Source organism: Neofelis nebulosa, chromosome 7, assembly GCF_028018385.1.
Source record: "Neofelis nebulosa isolate mNeoNeb1 chromosome 7, mNeoNeb1.pri, whole genome shotgun sequence".
Taxonomy (NCBI): Eukaryota; Metazoa; Chordata; class Mammalia; order Carnivora; family Felidae; genus Neofelis; species Neofelis nebulosa.
Genome location: NC_080788.1, coordinates 148,119,847 through 148,144,171, shown reverse-complemented (window position 1 = coordinate 148,144,171; position 24,325 = coordinate 148,119,847). Strand labels below are relative to the sequence as shown.

The 24,325-nt window shown below is 48.3% G+C and overlaps 1 long non-coding RNA gene and 1 gene segment (V, D, J or C); one reads left to right on the top strand and one right to left on the bottom strand.

The window, feature by feature from the left end:
• Window positions 1–24,325, top strand: part of LOC131517850 (immunoglobulin heavy constant mu-like) — a 136,683-nt gene that overhangs the window by 70,834 nt on the left and 41,524 nt on the right.
• Window positions 16,650–20,771, bottom strand: LOC131517869 (uncharacterized). 2 transcript variants are annotated; one of them, XR_009264875.1, is made up of 4 exons: window positions 20,563–20,771; window positions 19,514–19,626; window positions 19,043–19,278; window positions 16,650–18,494 (listed from the first exon to the last, which is right to left on the bottom strand). It is a non-coding gene; the product is annotated as an uncharacterized LOC131517869 (long non-coding RNA). The 2 variants fall into 2 exon arrangements; XR_009264874.1 differs by lacking the exon at window positions 16,650–18,494 and having other exon boundaries at window positions 18,992–19,278.

The following is a 24,325-nucleotide window of genomic DNA, read 5'->3' as shown; positions in this document are numbered from 1 at the left end:
TTCTCAGTTCAAATGCTCTTTAGTTTTAGTCTATTTCTGGATGCTGACAAGAGCTTGGACTCTTACGTCCAAGCTCATTTTTTGTTTCAAATGTTATAGTATTCCACCAGCCATTCCAGTATGTATGGTACAGGAAGGAGAATCCTCCCCTTGGCTGGGTTCCTCACAATGGAAAGAAATTAAGAAGTATAATATCTAGAAGAAAAAGCAAAGATGTGGCCACATGTTGTTAATAAGAAACCCACAAGATACTGAAGACAAAATGCTGGTACACATATGAAAAGCTTACATAATGTTTATGGTAATTCTGAGAAAACTTAATTTGAAATAATGATCCATTTCTCTTCCTATAATTCAAAGTATTAGAGAGAATATGATTTTATTTTTTATTTTTTTATTTTTTTTTGACGTTTATTTATTTTTGAAACAGAGAGAGACAGAGCATGAACATGGGAGTGTCAAAGAGAGAGGGAAACACAGAATCCGAATTAGGGCTGTCAGCACAGAGCCCGACGCGGCGCTCAAACTCATGGACTGTGAGATCATGACCTGAGCCGAAGTCCTGAGCCGAAGTCAGACGCTCAACCATCTGAGCCACCCAGGCACCCCGAGAATATGATTTTAAATGTTATCATATGTGTGGGGAGAAAGCTACTTTAACGTGGGCAATTGCACGTGCTTTGGTATAGCCATACCCCCCAAAGAGCAATGGACCCTTTTAATGAAAACTCCCATTCCTGTGGTACAACAATTCAATACATCAATCCCATACCCCAGGGGAAATACCATTTATGAAACACTGTGATAGTGATAGCAATCTTCAATTCCAAAAATAGTGCATCCATATTTAAAACCCACCCTGCAGTAAAATAATAACAAAATTTCGTAATAAGGTGGACAAAACATTCTCTAAAATATATTGGTTGGTTACTAAAAGGAAAGTTTCAGCACAGTAGATAAAACTAAAAGCATTTGTTAAACTGATAAAGAGATGCAGAGATGACAGAGACAGAGAGACGGAGACACAGGGCCGCATCTCCATCACTGCTGACACATCCAGGAACCAGCTCTCCCTGCAGCTGAGTTCAGTGACCACTAAGGATATGATCATATATTAGTGTGCAAGAGACACAGCTAGTGGACACTGTGAGCCCAGACACAAACCCCCCTGCAGGGAAACAGGAGGTGCTGGGCTGCAGGGGGCCTCAGGTCATGAGGGGGTTCTCAGGTCACCAGGGGGCGCTGGGTACACCAGCGCGAGGTCAGGTCACCAAAGGGCACTTGGGTCACCAGGGAGAGCTAAGGACACAAGGGGGCGCTCAGGATCCACCATGGGGCGCTCAGGTCACCAGCAGTTGCTCAGGTCAGTCACATGCTCTGAGCAGGTCACCTGACATGTTCAGGTCAATCACAACATGATGTCACTCAAGACACCAGAGGGTGCTCAGGACTACACAGCATAGGGACCAGCTCCTGAGCCCATGCATGGGAGCATATGTCCTCCATTAGTCTGGTGTGTGATTTTATTTCCTATGAGTGTATGCCTCCCCCAAGGACTCACTGTCTTTCTTCATGTGTTGCATTTTTTTAATACCACCCCACAGGTAAAGTCACTTACCACCTCTGCTCAATTAATTTAAATAGTCAGGAGTCCTTAATACTTCCTTGGTTCTCTATTCCAGGAAATCTTTCAATTTTAAGGAGGCAACTGAGAAATCCCTTGGGCAGTGGCCAAGGGCATGATGTTGCAGCCCAGGTGACCAGTGACCTCTGGCTACGGTCCACTCACAGCCTGCCTGTGTTGAATAAAACACACAATACTTTTACCTAACACAAAAAGAATCTTATTAGCACTGTTCTGTATTTTGAACTTCCAGGAGTTAAAAAAGTAGAATACAATACGTGAAATGAAAAATACAGGTAATAAGATTAACACTGCATATTAAAACATGAGTGAACTTGAAGGAGAGTAATAAAAACCATCCAAAATTTAGCACAGAATAATGTATGTCTCCAAAAACAAAATCCAAGTGCCTGTAATGTTAAGAGACAATAGAAGCAGTCTAACATATACATACATATGTGTGTATACATGTATCTCCACATGCATACACACATATGTGTATGTAAATATAATGTATAACCGGAATCAAGGAAAATATTTTCAGAATTTGATGTAAATTATCAACAGATCTAAGGAGACCAAAGTGCCCCAAGAAGAGTAAAACTAAAGAAAATTCAATCAAGGGGCACCTGGGTGGCTCAGTTGGTTGAGCGTCCGACTTCGGCTCAGGTCATGATCTCACAGTTCATGGGTTCGTGCCCCACATGGGTCTCTGTGCTGACAGCTCAGAGCCCGGAGCCTGTTTTCGATTCTGTGTCTCCCTCTCTCTCTGCCCCTCCCCCACTCGCACTCTGTCTCTCTCTCTCCTTCAAAAATAAATAAACATTAAAAAAAATTTTTTTTTTAAAAAAAGAAAGAAAATTCAATCAAGACACATCAAAATAAAATTCCTGAAAACTGAGGAAAATCCTAAAAGCAGCAAAGAAAAAAAACATATTATGAAGACAGGAACAAGGTTAATAACAACATCAAAACTTTCCATGAAAAACAACCAAAGCAGAAGGCAAGGGGTGAGAACTTTAAAGTGCTGAAGGAAAATTTTAAAGCCATTAACTTAGAATTCTAAACTAAGTGAAACTATATTCCAAATTTTAAGGCAAAATTGGCTGAAAACAAAATTACAAAATATCAAAATCTGTGCTTAGAAGGAAACACATAGCATTAAATGCTTACACCAGAAAATAATAAAGATCTTAAGTTAATAACCTAAGCTTCTACTTTAGAAATTAGAAAAGGAAAATCAAAATAAACTAAAATCAATCAGAAGAAAGGGAAAATAAAGATGAATGGAGATCATTGAAATTGAAAACAGAAAAACAATAAAGAAAATGAATAATGGCAAAAGCAGATTGTTTGAAAAGATCAATCCAGTTGCTGGCAAGACTGACAAAGGAAAAAGAGACAAATCATCAATAACAAAATCTAATGAGGAGATATAAAAACATTCCACACTGTGTTTCATGAGACCACATTCTCTGTACAGTCAGTACAAAGAAAGAAAACTTCAGACCAGTATCCCTTATTAACATAGATGCTAAAATCCTTAACAAGATACAGTAAAACCTGCTTGTAATCCAAAGCAGTTGTATATCAAAGTGAATTTCCCCATAAGAAATAACAGAAACTCAGACGATTCATATCACAAACCAAAAATATACATAAAAAATGATTACAATGCCACAATATAATACAAAATAATAATGAAAATACAAAGTATAAAAAAAGAAACAAAGTAACCTTCACTTACTTTGAAAACCTTCGTGGCTGGTGTGAGGGAGACAAGAGAGAGGACGGTTACTGTGTAGGCTAACTTTCACTCTCACTAATAGAATCACTGCTGTCTATTGGCTCCGTGGAATCTTTTTTCTTTTTGTGCAACTTTAACAAGTAACCTATCCAATGACACTTGCTTTCATCTCCCTTTGAGGATTTTGCAGAAATGTGGCATTGCGTTGTCATTAAACAGATTCATTGCTCGCACTGCTATGTGTGTATACATGTATCTCCACATGCATACACATTGTTTGCGTGGTGCTTTTCTATAGAATGTTTCACTGTTTCCCACATTTTACACATCTGCCAAATCTCATTTGAAGTGAGGGATTCCTTGGCCTTTTTCTCCTCGTCTGCAGGTGAGATCTCCCCCATAACCTCTGCTCGCGATGCAGACCCATCAGTTCGTCGGTGTCGGCTCCTGGCCATGCTCCTCTGCCAGCTCCTGAATGTCGTCCTCATTCACCTCCAGTCCCCTGGTCTCCCCCAAGGACACAGCTTCATCGACAACTGGCGGCTGCTGTTCATGAGCAAGCCCCTCTAAGTCAGGTCCAAGAACGCAACCAGGCTACAGTTTTCTGCAAGCAGAATTGAGGGTTCTCTTGGTGACCCCATCCCAGGCTTTATCGATGATCTTCAGGCAGTTCACAATGTGGAAATGATTTTTCCCAAGCTCTCATAGGGCAAGATTTGTTCCTTCGGTCACTTCGAAGCATCGCTGAAATCGTGCTTTGGTATAAAGCCTTTCAAAGTTCTGAATGACCTGCTGATCCATGGGCTGGAGGACTGGAGTGGTGTTGGGAGGAAGGAAGTTGCCCTTAATGAACTCGAATTCCTCCAGTAAGTCGTCCTCAAAGCCTGGAGGCCGAGCACGAGCATCACCCATAACCCAAGGCAGATTCTTCTCTAAAAGGTATTTCTTGGGGCGCCTGGGTGGCGCAGTCGGTTAAGCGTCCGACTTCAGCCAGGTCACGATCTCGCGGTCCGTGAGTTCGAGCCCCGCGTCAGGCTCTGGGCTGATGGCTCGGAGCCTGGAGCCTGTTTCCGATTCTGTGTCTCCCTCTCTCTCTGCCCCTCCCCCGTTCATGCTCTGTCTCTCTCTGTCCCAAAAATAAATAAAAAACGTTGAAAAAAATTTAAAAAAAAATAATAAAATAAAAGGTATTTCTTCACTGCAGGACTGAAGACCTCGTTGATCTACTCAACAAGATATGAGTGACCCAAGCCTTGCCCTTGAACCTCCACAGAACATTTAACTGGCTCTCCTTGCATTTCTTGAAGGCTTGTGGATTCTCAGAATGATACATGAGCAGGGACTTGACTTTGAAACCCCCATTTGCATTAGCACAAAACAAGAAGGCGAGATGGTCTTCCGTGGGCTTGTGACGGGCACTGCTTTCTCTTCTGTAATGCATGTCCTCTTTGGCATCTCTTTCCAAAAAAGCCCCATCTCATCGCAGTTAAAAACTTGCTCTGGCAGGTAACACTCGGAAGCCATGAGCTTCTGGAACTCAGTAGTAAACATCTCAGCTGCCTTAGCATCTGAACTCACAGCCTCTCCATGCCTCACAACACTACAGATGCCACTTTTCCTCTTAAAGTTATTGAACCATCCCCTGCTTGCCTTGAGGCCTTTTTCATTTTCCTTTGGTGTACCTGGAAGTTTACTTGCAAGGTCGGTGTACAAGGCCTTTGCCTTCTTGCAGATAAAGTTCTCAGTCACAGTATCACTTGCTAGTTGTTTCTTGTTTATCCAAACCAGAAGCATATTTTCAACGTCTTCCAGAACACATGGCGATTGCTTTGATATTCTCATGACTCCTTCGGCTGCATCTAGCCTCCTTATTTCTTCTTTCTTCTTTAATATTATACAAATAGTCGATGTAGACTTCTTATAAAATGTTGCAATTTTGGCCACTAATATACCTCGTTTGTACTTCTCGATGATTTCCTTCTTAACTTGCACCATAATCATTTCCTTTTTCTTACTGCCTTTCTTTTCAACCTTTTCCTGCATGGAGGCCATTGTATATGCTCACACGCATGTTGACTACAGTAAAGAATTAATGAACTCTTGTCATTTACTGAATTTAATGTAACCAGCAATAAGGCAGCAGAGGAGAGGGTCTCTATCTGCAGGCAGATTAACCTACAATGATGCAAAGCTTTCCTAAGTTTACTCTTGTCTGGAAGCAGAGGACTTCCCATAGGTGCTTTGAAGTGACAAAAATACATGAGTGCCAGTTGTGGGCACCTTCCAACATTCTTAAAAATCACTGATTTCTGCCAAACACTTTGGCCTGAGACCAAGCATCCGAGCATGGGAGACAATCCCCCACAGTCCTGCAGAGAGAGAGAGAGAGAGGAACCATTGACTCAGTTGTGATTATGTGATGTTTGACATCACATACTGCTCGTATGGCAAAACATCACTTGTTTATCAAGTTAAAATTTATTAACAATGTTTTCTCTTCTTGTGTAACACTCAAAGAATAAGTTACTCACAATCCAAGGTGTTACTGTATCAGCAAATCCTATCAGCAACACATGAAAATAATACCATGCCATGACAAAGCAGGAACTATCCCAACAAGTCAAGCCTGCTTCAGTTTTTGGTTTTGTTTTTTTTTTTTTGTTTTTTTTTTTTTGAGGTAGGGAAGAGGGAGGGGCAGAAAGAGAGGAAGAGAGAGAATCTCAATCAGGTTTCATGCTGTCAGCATACCACAACCATGAAATCATGACCTGAGCCAAAATCAAGAGTTAGACGCTTAACTGGCTGAGCCACCCAGGCACCCTGCTTCCACACTTTTAAATGAATCAATTTCATCCAACATGTCAGCTGCATAAAGGAGAATATTAACATGACTATGTAAATTGAGAGAGGAAGTTATTTGACAAATTACAGCATCCAGTGACGATAAAAACTCTTGGAGAGTTTGGGATAAAAGGGCCCTTCCTCAGTCTGATAAGGAGAAACATACAACTAACATCATACTTCATGGTGAAAAGCTGAGTGATTCCCCCTCAGATCTGGAAAAAGTCAAGGATATCCAGTCTTCCCACATCTATTCAACATTTTACTTGAAACTCTAACAATGGCAATAAGACTAAAAAATACAGAAGGATGTGCAAATGTGAAAGGAAAAGAGATGTCCGTATTTGTAGACAATATTTGTACCTCTGAGAAAAAAAAATCAAAGGGATCTACCCCCAAATCATCCATAATTTAATAAGTGACTTTAGAAAGATCACAGGTCAATAAACAAAACATTAATCTATTTCTATATACTACCAATGTCTAAATAAAATCCAAAATTAAAGTAAGGGATGCCTTGGTGGCTCAGTCCATTAAGCATCCAACTTTTGGTTTCAACTCAGGTCATGATCTCATGGTTTGTGAGTTTGAGCCTTGCATAGGGCTCTGTGCTGATGGCGCAGAGCCTGATTGGGATTCTCTCTCTCTCTCTCTCTCTCTCTCTCTCTCTCTGTCCCTCTCCTGCTCACTCTCCCTCTCTCAAAATAAATAAATATTCTAAAAATATATAAAGTAAAAATACAATTTGCAATATCCTCCCAAAAGGATTAAATATTTAGATATAAATCTAACAAAACCTGTAAATGAACCTATGCTCTAGGTAAAATAAACCAAAGAAGATATAAATAAATAAATGGAGACATATTGCAAGGTGTATCATAGGAAATATTTCAGTTCTCCACAAACTGATTTGCAGAATTAACAGAATGTCAATCAGACTATTAGCAAACTTTTTTGTAGATCTGGGCAAACTGAGTTTTAAATTTATATGGACAAAGGAACTGAAGCATCCAAAACAGTGCTGAAAACCAAGTTGGGGGGGATCATACACAGTCTTAAGTCTCAATATAATTACAGCCATAAAGACTGTGTGATCCTAGCAAAGGAATAGATAATGGGACAGAACTGTGGATGGAAAACCATCCACACAAACATGGCCAATAGGTTTTTGACAGAGATGCAACCAGCCTCAAGAAGTTGACAGCACTGTTTATCACAAATTCACCTGGAAATTAGGGTGGACGTCTGTGCTCACTAATTGCCTTTATCCAAAGGAAAAGTAAATTTCCCATATTTTATGACAGGAAGTAGGCTTGCAACTTGGAGCCAGGTGCCTGTGAAGTTAGGCTCCCTCTGTCTCACAGAAACTGGGTGATGGGGCGCTGCCTTCCCAGATGATGACATTTGAAAGCCATGGCTCCCAGGTCCTTGAGGGAACACGCCTGGGTGATCCCGCTGGCAACAGGTCAATTTAGCTTATAAAGTCTTACATACATTTCAGAGAAGCATAGAAAGAATTCATAATCCCAAAGTCTCTAAGGAAAAGGGGGGAGGAGATCTCTTTATCTTTCTTGCACTAGGAAAAATGACTTTTTTTGGAAGAGAGAGATAGATTGAGCACTTGCACGAGCAGTGGTGGGGCAGAGAGGGAGGGAAGGAGAGAGAGAGAATTCCAAGCAGGCTCCGAGCTGTCAGCACAGAGCCAGATGGGAGGCTCGATCCCGCGAACCATGAGATCATGACCTGAGCCAAAATCAAGTGTCGGACCCTTGACTGTTGTTTCAATTTAGATTTGTATTTGTCCTGATACCTCTTGTTCCCTGGCCAGCTGGCTGCAGGTGCAAGGCGGTGGCAGAACAATCAGAGGGGGCCAGGAGTTCTTGCCACTGCCTCACCGACTCTCTGGGGGTAGGCTCCAGATTCCCATTTGCCCCAGTGATCCTGGCACCCACAGGCACTCCTCCAGGGGCCTCTCTGTCCCGAAGCCGTGTTCTTAATCCTGCCACACCTGTGGGAGTCATCTCCAGGAGTGGCCCATCACTGGCAGTCTCCAGGAGCATTCGTTTACCTGCTGAGACCCAGCTGCCCATGTGCTCTGGCTGGGACGTCCAAACAGTGTGACTAGAAATGGTGTCTTACCAAACACCTTGAAACAAGCACTCAACATTTCACCATTAGGAATGTTGCTGTATGTCAAATAAGTCCCAGTTTTTAAAAGAAGAGTGGTACCAGAGTCAGGTCCCCATATATGCCCTTTCTTAAAGGAATTAGCTTCTAGTCACATTTGCTATGGATTTTAGTCATACATGTATCTTGAGTTTTATCAAACGATTCTTCTGCACCTACTGACTTTTTTTTTTTCTCTCTTGCATGTTAACATGGTGAACAACATTGATTTTCAAATGTTAAACTATCCCTTTGTCCATAAAAAATCCTATCTGGTCACGTTGTATTTTCCTTTTAGTATGTTGACTGATTTGCTATTTAACACATTGTTTTGTTTTTGCTTTATTGTTTATGAGACACGATTAGTCTGTAATTATTCCCTCTGTGATACTCTCCTAGATTTCAGCATCAAGGTTGCAGTGTTGTCCTGGAGCAAACTGGGCAGTGTTCCTTGCACGGCTGTGTGAGATCGGCATTATTTCTTTTTTAAGTAACTGGGGGGATGTGCCAGTAAAACTGAGATGAAGTGTGTTTTCCCTTTTTTGATGATAAATATCATACTTGTGGATTAAATTTCTTTAGAAGACACTGCACCGTTCATATTTTCTGTTGCTTCCTGGGCCAGTTTTCCCAAGTTTCATGAACGTTTTTGTCTGTTTTATTTAATTGTTCCAATTTAGTTCCTTAAGTTTACTTAGACTATGTCTTTGTTACTGTTTTAATATCTAGCCGTAGGATCTTTCATGGTGTCCCCTTCCTTCCCCTTAGGGGTAATTTCTGCTTTCTTTTTTTTCCCTCTGTCACACTCGGTTTGTATTAATTTTGTTAAGCTTTTCCACAAATTAAACTCTAAGCATTATTTCCCCTTCTGTATGTATTTTTCCTATCTCTTTGCCTTTAAATTTTTTAGGTATAATGAATACACAGGTATGCATAGATGTGTGCACACAGTATCATGTGCAAAAGGTACTAATCTTTAAATCATATATGTATATGTTTGTGACCACAGCACATATCAGCATCTAGAATTTTGCCACAGAGCACAGCATCTTGACATTCACCCCTCGTCACCCACTTTGCCAAAGATGACTTTATTCTGGCTCCCATAACAATTGGAACACCCTCTCCTGCAGCCTCATATACATGAAATCATGTACTTTTTACTTATATGTCTTTGATTTCATTCAAAAGATGCATCTGTATTGTTGCTTATACAGTTTGTTCTTTTCTTAATTACTGTGTGATATTAAATTTTAAGGATATATAGCAGTTTATTTATCTGTCCTCAAATTGGTGTGTAACTGCATTACTCCCAACGTGGAGCTGATATCAAGTAAACCACTGTGGTCAGCACAGTGATGCCCCCAGGGCTGTGAGTATGTGACCATGCATGGTGAAAGGGACTTTTCAGACACAGTTAAGACTCTTGAGATGGAGAGATTGTCCTGACTCGCCCTGGGCCCAGAATAATCACGAAAGTCACTGTAAGAAGGAGGCAGGAGAGTCAGTTAAATAGGAGACATGACAGCAGAATTAGACGTCTATTAGACTGCAAGCCATGTGATGCAGGCAGCCCCTCAAGAGCCTTCCAGAGGAACATGGCTCAGCCAACACCTTCACGTCAGCCCCACAGCACCAGGCTTCAGACTGAGTGAGATTTGTGCTATTTTAAACCTCTGTGTTTGTGGTCATTTGTTACAGCAGCCAGCGGAAACTCATACAGCTGGTATAGACTTCTCGGCAATGTCTTCTGCTGAAGAAATACATCCATTTCTCTTGGGTGTGTAACAGCATTGGGATTCCTGGGGCAGAAGTGAAGTGCATCACTTGTCAGAGACTGCCAACCATCCTCGACTAGTGTTTGAACCCACTGTCTTTGCCCCGCCTGCCTGAGGTCAAGTTGCTCCACATGCTCACTCTCCTGGCCGAGCCAGCCTCCCTCAGCTCACCATTCTTTAGTGGCAGGTCAGTGTAGGTCCACTTGCATTTCCCAGGTGGATAATTGCGCTCAGGCCTCTTCCCACATTTATTGGCCACTTGGATAGTCTAACTTTTAGGTGCTTTTCAAAGTCTTTTGTCCATTTCTATCGATTTATTTGTCTCTTTTTATTAAGTTACACTCTTTAAAATATGTATGATAGAAGGAGTTCTTTTTATGGGTATGTATTAAATTTAAATATGCATATAAATATAAATGTAAGTGTAAATTCTTCTCTCAGACTGTAGATTGCCTATTTTCCCCTCGCTAGTTTCTTTTAAAGCTTCCTTTTGAAGAAGTCCAATTTTATATCATTTTTTTAGTTGTTCCTTTGAAGGAAATATTTGAATATCCCAAGTTCACGAAAATATTCTCCTGTTCTCTTCTGCAAGTTTTATTTTTATCTTTTATATTTAGGTGTGTGAAACTTCTCTAATTGTTGTTATGGCATACGGTTCAGATCAACGTTGTTTCCGTTTGAAGGGCACAGACTCCCTCCGCTGTGCTGTCCCCACCGAATCGCATGGGCATTGCTGTCATGAAGGGCTGACTGTGCACACTGTGTGGTAACACCAGTGTGGTCCTAATCGCTGTGGATTGGCGTGAATCTTCATCTCTGGCAGTGGATTACTACAAATTTGTTCTCCTTCAAAATGCTTCGCTATTCTAGCTCCTTTGCAATCTTAGAAGCATCTTGTCAGTTTTCAAAACCCACCGGGATTTTTGCCGGGATTGAACTGGAACTTGGGTGTTATTCAGGGACAACTGGCACCTTGAGTACACTGAGTTTTCTAACCCATAAATGTGCTGTATGGCTTACCTCTTCTTGTATTTAGACTCTCTGAGCACTGCTTCATAATTTTCAGCACAAGCACCCTGCACCTTTTTTAGATTTTTACCATGGTATTTCATGGTTGTTTTTCATGTTATTGCTGTTTTCATTTTTCTTCCCAGACTCATTTTCCACGTGTTGGGTGCTTGTATACTAAAGAATCCTTGATTACTTAGTTTCAATAGATTTCTTTGTAGATGCCTCAAGGCTCTGTACACGTATAATGGTGCAATCTCTGAACAGACACAGTTCTACTTCTCTTCCTTGCAGCCCGGGGTGGGCTTTCAGGGGGAGCCACAGCAAGGGCAGGGCTGTGGGTGAGGGTGATCAGCTGTGGTGGCCTCGGGGGTGGTTCTGGGGAGGGAAGGGGCTGGGACAGCACCTCAGCTATGGCACCTCCCACAGAAACATCCATAGCAGCCGTGATTCCTGTTCCAAAGCTGCATCATGGGCCCTGGCAAGAACTTGGGGCGGACATTTGCATCCCCTCTCAGGGAGGTCCTCATTCCCAAGTGCCACAGGCCTAGGGGTATTCTCTCCATCTCTTAGAAAATTCCGTTAGACACTACCCCATCCTGCATCAGAACTCCTCGGCACCCAGCACAGGAAACAGCCTACCCAGGAAATGGGGCCCCCAGGAGGAAGCTGGCCACGCATTTGACAGCCTGGAGGTTTCTGATTTGCCACAGCAGCCCTACTACACTTGCTGTGGCCCTGACCAAGCAGGGTCTTCCTCCTGTGCAGGCAAGCCTGGACCCCGGTGATGGGCAGGTGCCCTGGCAGAAACCACAATGAGATGAGCAACTCAGGCAGGAAAGTTTCTTCCCTCTCTGGGCCACAGTCAGACCTTAAAGTGAATTAAGAAAAGTCCCAGTGAAGAAGTTGGTGAGGGCACTGAGTGTGCCACTTATAGGAAAACAGCCTCCCAGCCTGCAGGCCCTTCTCTGTGATGAGGTCACACTGGCCGACTCACCGTGGGGGCTGCAGAGATCCCAGCCCCGATCGTCAGCACAAATGGCATGAGGACCAGCCTTCCCATCTACCTTCAGAGCCCTTCTTTTCTGGCTCTGCAGGACCCCCCACGGTGGTACTGTGGGGCTGCTGGAGGTTAGTCCCCCAGCAGGGTCTCCAGTCTCAGGCACTGTGATGCCAACCAGTGAGCTCCACTGGAGACTACCTCAGGTCTGGGGAACCTGCCCCTGGATGGAGTTAACAGGTCATGCCCGTGCGTGTTCCCCGGTCACGCCTGTGCTTGTTCCCGGGCCACGGCCATGTGTGTTCCACATAGAGGCACACCTCTCCAGGCCAGGGATGAAGGCCTAACTGTACAGGGTGTCAAAGCTGAGAGACATTGCCCTGCCCTCCTCCCACTGACCAGAGTAGGGTGGGAGATGGCCACCCCATTGCCCTCCCCTCTGCAGGTCAGCATTTTCCAGGGACCAGCAGTGGTAGGCAGGCCCTAGCAGTCCACCAGCCTACAGGCTTCTTGGATGTGGTGAGAAATGGTGGCATCCCCTGTCCTCACCCCATGGATGCAGCATGTCTGACTTCTGAAGACCACAGGCCCAAGGACAGTGGGGCTCAGAATGTGGCCAGCTGGGAGCTGCTCAGGAAAGTACCAGGACGGACACCTAGCACCTGTATCCATGTGTCACCAAACAGGGAGTCTCTTCAAAGACCCTCATACAGCATGTATCTGTCATTAACTATCACCATTTGCTGATTGACAACTGGGGGTGCTTTGAGAAGAAGGGGTCCCGCCCACTCACCCCAACCCCCCATCCTGGGCCGTGTCCACCATCCCAGGTGTCTGGGTCACACCTGTTCCTGTCCATGGTTCCATGCTGAGAGCCACAGCCCACTTAGCTTGGCTTGACTGCACCCCACCATTTGGATGCAAAACACAAACCCAGGCCTATGTCCCTGGCTCTGTAGGTCCTCAGGGATGAGAACACTGACTGGCTGTCCACTCGCGAGCTTCCTGGGGCCAGGGTGGCTGTTTTGTGTCTCAGTCACAAGGACCCAGGTGTGATCCCAGGGAATAGCTGCATCTGTCTTGTTGGCTGATAGGTCCTAGGACCTGCAGGGATGCTGCTGTGTAACTGGCCCTCAGGGTTTGTTTGTTGAACGAATGAGTGAGTGAATGAATGAATGGGATCTGGGCATACAGACTCCAGTATTTTTTTAATTTTGTTTTAATGTTTATTTATTTTAGAGACCGTGAGACAGAGCACAAGCAGGGGAGGGGCACAGAGAGCTGGAGACAGAATCTGAAGCAGGCTCCAGGCTCTGAGCTTTCAGCACAGAGCCCAACATGGGGCTCGAACCTGTGAACCATGAGATCATGACGTGAGTTGAAGTCGGACAGTCAACTGACGGAGCCACCCAAGAGCCCCCAGACTCCAGTATTAATGGAAGATCTGGGGCACCTGGGTGGCTCAGTTAAGCATCTGACTTCAGCTCAGGTCATGATCTCATAGTTGGTGGGTTTGAGCCCTGCATCAGGCTCTGTGCCAACAGCTCAGAGCCTAGAGCCTGCTTCAGATTCTCTCTCTCTCTCTCTCTCTCTCTCTCTCTCTCTCTCTCTCTCTCTCTCCAAAATAAATAGCATTAAATGGAAGATTCCATGCACGGAATCTGGGAGTCACTGCCCTAAGTGCATGCCTCTGGAGAAACCCAGCCATAGAATTGCTAGGCCTTGTGCCTCAGCAGGCGATGGGAGCCCGGGACCTTATATCAGCTAGTGATGCTCAAGCAAATGCCAGGTGTGGTTTCCAGTTTAAATATAGCATCCCTGCAAGGGGCCACAGAGCCTGCTGGCACCTGGCTGACCCAGCAAAATGCCTATCTTCTTCCTCATTTTCCTCCCCATGCTGGGTCTCCCGTGGGGTCGGTATCAGGGGGATTCAATGGTTCACAGCAGCACTGACAGAACTATGTGGTATTTAACCTTACCTCCTTTTGTCCCCAGTTGTCTTGTCCCAGATGCAGCTTCAGGAGTCGGGTTCCAGTGTGGTGCAGCCCTCACAGGTCCTGTCCCTCACCCGTGCCATCTCTGGGGACACTGTCTCCAGCAAGAGTGTTACTTGGAACCGGCTCAGGCAGCCTCGAGGGAAAGGTCTCCAGTGGCCAGGGAGGATGTACTACATGCCCAGATGGTATAAAGACTACCCACCATCTCTCCAAGGTTGATTAGTCATGCACTCAGACATGTCCAAGAACCAGCTCTCCCTGCAGCTAAGCTCAGCAACCACCAAGGACATGGCCATGTATTACTGTGCAAGAGACAGAGTGAGTGGGCATCATTGTGAGCCCAGACACAAACCTCCCTGCAGGGACACAGGAGGGGCTGGGCACAAGTCATGAAGGGCTGCTCAGATGCAACCATTCCCAAGTGGTGCTCCAGACACCAGGGGAAGTCAGGACATCAGGGGGCACTCAGGTCACCAGGGTGTGCTCAGGCCACAAGGGGGCACTCAGGTCACTGGGGGGCTCAGAACTCCAGGGTGTCCTCAGGTCACCAGGGGTCACTCAGGACCAACAGGGGGCGCTCAGGCCACCAGAGAGCAGTGAGGAGCCACCATGGGGTGCCCAGAACACAAGCGCAGGGCTCAGACCAGAAGCCGGTGCAGAAGTGAGCAAAGGCAGAGTTTCCTGCTGTGTCTTAGATTGCTTTTGCGCCGAGATTCATTAACAGAGCTCACAGGAAACTGAATATATGGTTGTGGCAGTTGTACCGTTTTTTCTTAATTTAAAACAAAAATAATTACATGTGTTGAGGAGAGTGCACACAATTATTAAAAACTTGCCACTTCAACAAATATGACTTTTTAAAGGTTTTATGTGTTAAAGAAAAAACGCATTCCCTTTTGGTCTGTGATTGGCTTAAGTCTCTCTTTTTTAGGAATGGCACTTTCCTATCAATGCCGATTTCCACCTGCAGAACTTGTGTTTGTTCCTTTTTTTAAGTCACATAAAATTCACAACAGAAAATTAACCACTTTGAAGTGTCAATTCAGTGCTGTTTTGTACATTCATTATGTTGTGCAACCATCACCTCTCTCTGGTTCCAAAGCCTTTTGATCATCCCATAAAGAAACCCCGTACCCATCAAACATTAACTCCCCATTTCCTCCTCCTCCCAGTCCCTGACAACCATTAATCTGCGATTCTTTTAAACTAGAATTCCCAGAGGCACCTGGGTGGCTCGGTCAGGTTAGGTGTCCGACTTCGGCTCAGGTCGTGATCTGGCGGTCTGTGAGTTCGAGCCCCGTGTCGGGCTCTGTGCTGACAGCTCAGAGCCTGGAGCCTGCTTCAGATTCTGTGTCTCCCTCTCTCTCTGTTTCTCCCCTGCTCATTCTCTCTCTCTCTCTCTCTCTGTCTCAAAAATAAATAAAGCTTTAAAAAAAATTAAAGTAGGGGCGCCTGGGTGGCGCAGTCGGTTAAGCGTCCGACTTCAGCCAGGTCACGATCTCGCGGTCCGTGAGTTCGAGCCCCGCGTCAGGCTCTGGGCTGATGGCTCGGAGCCTGGAGCCTGTTTCCGATTCTGTGTCTCCCTCTCTCTCTGCCCCTCCCCCGTTCATGCTCTGTCTCTCTCTGTCCCAAAAATAAAAAAAATTAAAAAAAAACGTTGAAAAAAAAATTAAAAAAAAAAATAAATAAAAAAAATTAAAGTAGAATTCCCAGAGTCACAGAAACAGCATGCTTGGGATGTGGAGGTCTGGGGTCGGATGCTAAACAAAGACTCCTGGAACACGTCTATTAAGCCGAGGAAAAATCACCTCTTTTTAACGTGTGTGTCTTGTGATCTTCCAGATGACAAATCTTATTTTCCCTAGAACACGAGATCCTCTTCCCATATACCAAAGTAACTGAGTGGAACTGGGCCATTGTTTCTGTCTCTGCTCACTACTTTCCCTTTCCAGGCTCTATTTGTTCAAAGTGAGTCACTAAGAGTGAGTGACAGTGACAGAATGGCAGAGTAAGCCCTCATTCTCCTACAAAACATCAAAAAAGGAGTCTAATAGTGTTACTACTTTCCCTTTCCAGGCTCTATTTGTTCAAAGTGAGTCACTGAGAGTGAGTGACGGTGACAGAATGGCAGAGTAAGCCCTCATTCTCCTACAAAACATCAAAAGAGGTGTCACCCGTCCCAGGGACACCATGTCTGCCATCCCCTGCCATCACAATAGCACTGAACCAAGACACCCAATGTCACCGGGCTTCATCCAAGGAGGTACCCTCTGGCAGGCGATGCCACGGGCCAGGCTTTCCTTCGCAAACACGTGGTCCCCCTCACATCCCCAGCAGATGTTTCCTCCGCATCGTAGGCCTCCCTGTTCTAACCTCAGACACCAGCCTCCGTCCTCCTGGTGCACGAGACAGGAGACTGCCAGAAGGTCAACCCTAGAAGCCACCAGACCATGTGTAGGAGAGAAGGAATCCAAAGACAGGTAGAAAATACACCTCTCCAAGTTGTTTCCGTTTCTTTTTTTTAACATTTGCTCATTTTTGAGAGACAGAGAGAGATGGAGTGCAAGCAGGGGAGGAGCAGGGAGAGAGAGGGAGGCCCAGAATGAAGCAGGCTCCAGGCTCTGAGCTGTCAGCACAGAGCCTGACGTGGGGCTCGAAATCATGAACCACAAGATCGTGACTGAGCTGAAGTCAGACGCTTAGCCAACTGAGCCACCCAGGCACCTCTCCAAATTGTTTCTTGCATAAACACAAGGAAAAAATTGGTAAACACTTTGTCATTGTCACCCCCACTTCTGGATTGGGATCTGTGGTGTCTTCGACACAGAACAAAATCATAATGCGCCAGTGAACGTAAAAACCACAGGGAATGGGATGCGGATCCCTTAGAAGGATTTTGATGGCAGGTAAGTAAATAAAAATTCAATGGCATCATTCCAATGTCCCTTAAAAGCAGAAAATTAAACCATAATTTGGTAATAACATTGATATTATTATTGATCATAATAAAATTGTGGTTTCATCAGTTTTGAGGCTGCACTTTTAGGGTGTTGTGCCTTCCCGTGGACGGGTAAGAAGACCCGTCACTCTGCAGGGTCCTCTTAAGGACTTAAGCAGGGTCACTCTGCACCCTTGTAACTTCTACTGCTCCAAAGACTACTTTCTCAGATGTTAATACAGCCACTGGGACTCATACTCACTGGGCATGTGATGCACCTTCTCTAACCCTCCACTTTCTATCTCCATCTGTCATTGAATTTGAAATGAGTTTTTTTTTTTATTTGAGAGAAAGAGAGAGCATGAGCATGGGAGGGGCAAAGAGCTAGGAAAAGAGAGAATCCCAAGCAGGCCCCACGCTCAGCACGGAGCCTGACACGGGGTTCGATCCTATGACCCTGGAATCATGACCTGAGCCGAAATCAAGAGTCAGACACTCAACTGACTGAGCTACCCAGGCTTCCCTGAAGTGAGTTTCCTACAAGCAGTATATAGTCAGGTCACCTCTTTGATCCATTTTGCCAGCCTATCTTCTAATTGGTCTGTCTGACCGTGCATTAAAAGTAATTATTGACACATTAGCCTTCAATCTCTTTACATGTGCTTTCTATTTGGTTCCTGCAGTTTTCATTTCTCTGTTCACCCTTGTTGCCTTCCTGTGGCACTTGAACATATTTTAGGATCCATCTGGGTTTACATGCCTTCAAATCTTTACAGCGAAACGTGTGTCTTTGCATGGACTTTTCATAGCAGGTGCATCATCACAGACACTGGGATATCGTCCAGCAAGCAGTCACCACCCATTCCGTCTGTCCTTGTACCCTCCCCACCCATGGAGAACATTGTCTTAAAAGTTTGGTTTCTCTTTCAATCATCAAATATGATTTGTAAAACTCGAGGAAAAGAAAGCCTGTTGTGTGGACACCCCCGGTCTCGCCACTGCTCCTCCATGAAGCCCCTTGAGTCTTTCTCCTTTGATTTGCCGACTGTCTGAGGAACGCTACATAACACATCACAAAGCCAGTCCTCACAGAAACGTCTGCAAGCAATTCCTGTAGTGTCTTTTCACACGTGCACATGCCTACTTCCCTCTGGGTTCCCTGGATGTGGTGCCCACAACTACCAGCCCTTCTACGTCCAGCACTTGGGAAGCCTGTGCAGCCTCTTCATGGCCCCCACGGCCTCAGATGGGAAACCCTCCCCAGGTGACATGTCCTTTCTCTCTCGCTGCTTTCGAGACCACTCCTTGGACTCTGGTTCGCAAAGGCTTCGTTGTGAAACGTCTTGTCGTGATTTCTTCGAGCTTATCCGGTTTTGCTTTTTGGAAGTTTGTATCCTTCACCAAATGTGTTAACTTTTCGGTCATTATTTCCTCAGTCTTCCCGCCCGCTGCCTTCCCTCCTTCTGGGGCTCCAGTGCTACCAGGTGACAACTCTGTTCTTGCCTCAGGTCCCCTCCAGGCTGCTCTGGGAAGTCTGTTCCTGTCTGTCGTTTCTACTGTCCCATCCCCAAGTCCGCCAACTGGGCACTCCATCTCTGCTCCAGTGTCCGCCCAGCACAGACTGTGTTTTCCTGTTCTATAAGTTCTGATTCTTTTTTATAGATTCTACTTCTTTGTTTCCATTTTCTGATTTTTTTCATTTGCTTCAATAAAATTTGTGATTAAATTTTGAGGCATCTCGCGTGTGTTTTACTCAAGTGTAGTTAACGTACAGTGTCCCATTAGTTTCAGGAGTGAGCGCAGTGGTTCAGCACCTCCCTACACCACCCTGCACCTGTCCCCGCCTCCCCCCACCCCACCACCACCACCACCTCCACTCTGGCGACCACCAGTTGGCTCTCCGGCTCTAAAACATCGCCATATAATTGCAACATGGAATTCACCTGACTGTTGCTGTCATTTGACTGTTTTTTTCCTCAAGTTAGATTGTCTTGATTGCTGGAATGATGGGCACTGTTTTACTGCATCCTGGAGGTTTCATCCACTACATCTCTAGTTGAGGGTCAGGCCTGGGGTACTTTTGCAGGCTGTGGACCACGTACTGTTCAGGCGGGGCATCCGTTCCACTGGCGTGTTTGCATCCCTGCCACTGTGGCATGCCTATTGTGACAGGTGTTGCCTGGAGTGTGGGAGGCAGGGTGGGGTGGGGTCCCCCAGGATGGTGCCCCGGCTGCCCTGCCAGCTTTGAGCTCTTGAACCCCTGGAGACAACAAGGGTCTCCAGATAGGCTGCTATGAGAGCAGAGCCCCCACCAGCTCCCCCCACCAGCCCTGGTCGTCTCTGGGGAAATGGAGTGTCTCAGCCTGGCCCCTAATTGCTTGTGGGGCCCCATTCCCAGCTCCTGTCCCACTCACCCTCTTTTCCAGGAGTCTTCCCTCTGGTGCTGATATATGGGGGAGGAAAGAGCCTAGCTGTGCTGCCTTCTGATGCCAGGCTGTGGGTCTGGGGGCCCAGCCTCTCACAGGTCCTGGGAGATCAGCAAGGGTTCAGTAGATCAGGGGCACAGAAAGCATGAATAGGGACCACCTCATCATCCTCAGTGGGAAAACTTCCTACCACAGAGGCAGACAATCCTGTTTCGGTAACCTGTATATTCAGTGTAATACAAATACGTCCTACGGATGGTAAAATACACAAGAGCAGCCGGAAAATGGAAACTGCGTATGGTCCAAGTAATAATGACGCCACACCCAGCCTGATAGCACGGACCATTCAAAGGAACAGGTTAGAGAGATGTGCTGTTGCTCACAGGGACACCACACTGAAGGAGCTCTAAGGGACGCTCCTACGTGGGAAAAATAAGTCACACATACGTGTGTGTGTGTGTGTGTGTGTCCCGTTTATGCACAAAAATATCCAGAGTGGCACATGCATGCTGTGTGTGAGTGTGTCAATGCATAGAGCAGTGTGTAGAGATGCAAACCCACCCATGAGCACCACCAGGCTGGCCACAGCCTCTGACCCCAGGTATTTCTTCCCCACGAGTCTTTCTGGCATTATTGGAGGATATAAACCCCAAAGAACTGAGCATGTGGGGGGCCCCTGGGGGTCTCAGTGGGTTAAGCATCTGACTCGATCTCGGCTTAGGTCATGATCTCATGGTTGTGAGTTCGAGTTCCACGTTGTGTTCTGTGCTGACAGAGTGGAGCCTACTTGGGATTCTCCGTCTCCCTCTCTCTCGGCCCCTCCCATGCTCTCTCTCATGTGTTCTCTCTCTCTCTCTCAAAAAAAAATAAACTTTAAATTTAAAAAATATTTTAAAGAAAGAAGTGCGCGTGTGGGAGGAGCATTAAGCAGGACCCCGCCCCGTGTGTGGCTGGGACACCCAGTCCTTCCCAAGCTCACAGTAGCTGCGTGAGCTACATCCCAAACAAGATAATGTTGGAAATAAAAGCAAACTCACCTCAGAAGCTCACATGACCCAGCAACCGACCAGCATCTGCTCTGACAACCTGTTTGTGCTGCTTCGGCTCACAGGATAATAATGACGGTTCCGATGGCACACGGAGGTAAGCAAACGATGGGCTGTAAACTCGTATGTCCGAAAGAGAACACATCGCTTCTCAATTAAAAATCTGATTGGCTTTTGTGTTACAAGGAAACTTCATTAAGTTTTTTTTGTTTGTTTGTTTGTTTTTTTTTTTTAATTTTTTTTCAATGTTTTTTATTTATTTTTGGGACAGAGAGACACAGAGCATGAACAGGGGAGGGGCAGAGAGAGAGGGAGACACAGAATTGGAAACAGGCTCCAGGCTCCGAGCTGTCAGCACAGAGCCCGACGCGGGGCTCGAACTCACAGACGCGAGATCGTGACCTGGCTGAAGTCGGCCACTTAACCGACTGCGCCACCCAGGCGCCCCCTTCATTAAGTTTTTTAAGCCCTTTGGCTGCTTCTCTGTATTCTGAACATGTCACATGTTCTTTCCCCCACGCGTCATCCATGTGGACGTGACACACACAGGTTTCCTAAAAGCAAGCCTGCCTGGAATCCTGCACGTAGGGACTTGGCAAAGCGCTAAGGGTTCCTCAAGGTTCCTTTGTGCACTTATTTGCCCAAGGACAGAGGCCGAGGGTCTGTGAGCCAGTGCATTGCTGGCCCCTCTCTCCTTCCTGATTCAACAGCCACACAAGGGAACAGCAAATAAACTAAACCCCGCGGGCAGTTTGGCTGACAGCCAGGAGGTGGGGGAGCCAGGGCCCTGGACAGGGTGAGGCCTCCAGGCTCAGGTCCTCTCCACAGAGCAGGACCACCCAGGTGTCTCTAACCCCTGCGGCTGGTGAGGCAAACCCCCCAGGAGCCACCGCCGCCAAAACAACCAGGTCCCTGAGCCTCCACCCGAGGCTGAGTGCCCTGGGTCTCCAAGGCCTTCATCTCGGTATCAGGGCCGCTGTACTCGGCACATCTGTAAAGGTGGGGGCTCTCCCAGGCTCAGTAGCTGGATTGAAGCAAGGCAGTTGTGCCTTGGCTGGTGGTCTCAGGACAGTGACATGGGATGGCCGTGAGTGACGGGCCTGGGCTCAGAAGAGGCCCTGGGTCAGGAGCCCTGCAGCCAGGATGCTCTTGGAGTCCTGGCCTCCAGGCAGCAAGGGGGTGGCTGAAGCTGACTGTGGAGCCAACAGACACATCCCTGGGCCTGTGATGCCGAGAAGCCACCAGGGAGCCGCAATATGAGCTGGAACGGCATGCACGCATTCATGCACGCCGAGGTGCTCTGGGCAACCAGCCGTCTACACCCTACTGTGGGGTCCCCTTTGTGGGCTCCTGCTGTAGGCCCCCTGCTGTGGGCCCCCACTGTGAGCCCCCTCTGTGAGTTCCCTCCTATGGGCCCCTCCACCATGGGCTCCCCGCTGTGGGCCCCCTGCTATGGGCTCCTGCTGTGGGTTCCCCCTGTGAGCTCCCTCCTATGGGCCCCCTCGTGGGCTCCTCGCTATGGACTCCCAGCTATGGGCACCCCCCCCCGTGGGTTCCCTCCTGTGAGCCCCTCAGTGAGCTCCTTCCTGTGGGCCCCCTCCTATGGGACCCCCCCATGGGCTCCCTCCTGTGGGCCCCCCGTGGGCTCCCCCCTATGGGCTCCTGCTGTGGGCTCCTCTGTGAGTTCCCTCTTGTGGGCCCCCTCCTGTGGGCCTCCCCGTGGGCTCCCTTGTGTGGGACAGCCCCCCATGGGCTCCCTCCTTTGGGCCCCCGCTGTGGGCTCCCTCCTGTGGGTTCCCCTGTGGGCTCCCTCCTGTGGACCCCCCTGTGAGCTCCCTCCTGTGGCCCCCCCACCCCCGTGAGCTCCCGCCTGTGGGCTCCCTCCTGTGGGCCCCCCTGTAGCTCCCTCCTGTGGGCCCCCTTGTGGGCTCCCTCCTGTGGGCCCCCCGTGAGCTCCCTCCTATGGGCTCCCCTGTGAGCTCCTTCCTGTGGGCCCCCCTGTGAGCTCCCTCCTGTGGGCACCCCCCCCCCAGCTCTCTCCTGTGGGCCCCTCTTGCGGGCTTCCTCCTGTGGGCCCCCTGTGAGCTCCCTCCTGTGGGGCCCCCCTGTGAGCTCCCTCCTGTGGGCCCCCTGTGAGCTCCCTCCTGTGCCCACCCACCCACCCCCACCACCACCACCACCCCCACCACCACCACCCCCCCACCCCCCCCGTGAGCTCCCTCCTGTGGACCCCCCTGTGAGCTCCCTCCTGTGCCCCCCCCCACCGTGAGCTCCCTCCTGTGGGCTCCCTCCTGTGGGCCCCCCTATAGCTCCCTCTTGTGGGCCCCCCTGTAGCTCCCTCCTGTGGGCCCCCTTGTGGGCTCCCTCCTATGGGCCCCCCTGTGAGCTCCCTCCTGTGGGACCTCTGTGAGCTCCCCCCTGTGAGCTCCCTCCTGTGGGCCCCCCCCCTCCGTGAGCTCCCTCCTGTGGGCCCCCCTGTGAGCTCCCTCCTGTGGGGCCCCCTGTGAGCTCCCTCCTGTGGGCCCCCCTTGTGGGCTCCCTCCTGTGGGCCCCCCTGTACCTCCTTCCTGTGGGCCCCCCCCATGAGCTCCCTTCTGTGGGGGGGCCCGTGAGCTCCCTCCTGTGGGCCTCCCTATGAGCTACCCCCCTGTGAGCTGCCTCCTGTGGACCCCCCCTGTAAGCTCCCTCCTGTGGGCCCCCCCCCACCGTGAGCTCCTTCCTGTGGGCCCCCTTATGGGCTCCCTGCCATGGGCCCCCAAAATATAAGCTTCAGGTTTCTCTCTGCTGCATCTCTGTCTCCCAACAGGAAAGACGGGGGCCAGGTGCCCCAGCAGGGCTGCCCAGGCCTGTTGGGGGGGTGGACAAGACAAGGGTCCTCACACTGGTGACCTACCACAGGCACACAGCTGGGGCGGGGCCGTCCCTTAGAAAAGGTGTGGCCCAGGGACCGGGGAAGTGTGGTCAGGACGTGCAGGCTGGGCGGGCACAGCTCCCTGAAGACCCACCATGTTGGAGACCCCAGGGACTCCTCAGGGGAAGCCAGAAGGCGCCCATGCAGCACCAGTCCCCCCGGGGCTCCCCAGGGTCCTCTGTCTGAGGCTGGGGACCTCGCCCAGGGAGGCAGCTGCCCCAGTCTGGGGGTGGGGGGTGCTCTGAGGGGTCCTCCCTCTGGGTCTGCAGGACCCCAACCTCGGGGCAGGCCTGGGTCTACGGGGAGAATACCAGTCCCGAGAAACCACCGAGCTCAACAGAGCTCAATGTAGGAGGCCAGCCCACACCTGCGTCTCCCAGGCCCCAGGGAGGGCTGGTGAGGGTCTCACCTGACAGGGTGTGACGGCAGCCATGCCAGTTACTGGATGACCTAAGTGGGTGTGCCCACGGAGTGGGGACAGGTGGGCGGCTGGGCTCGCTAACTGTGGGGAGGTGTAGGTGGTCAGTGGCATCTCTGCAGCCGGGAGGCCAGGCCCACTGACCCCAGGCAGCCACAAGCTGGGACCCCACAAGGCTGAAGGGCTAAGCAGGGCCAGAACAAGAAAGTTGTCATCAACGGACCCAGGCCGCAGTGTCTGAGGTCTGTCACACACAGTGGTGCGGAAGATTCTGGTGTGTAACTTAGGGCTTGGCTTTAGGGAAGGCCAAGCTCCAAGCACTCACCTGCATTGCCTGTCCCCCTAAAAATGGAGGTGACAGGGGAGTGGATGCAGGTGCAGAGGGCGGCCACAGACCCACGGGCACCTGCACCCACTGCCTCCCA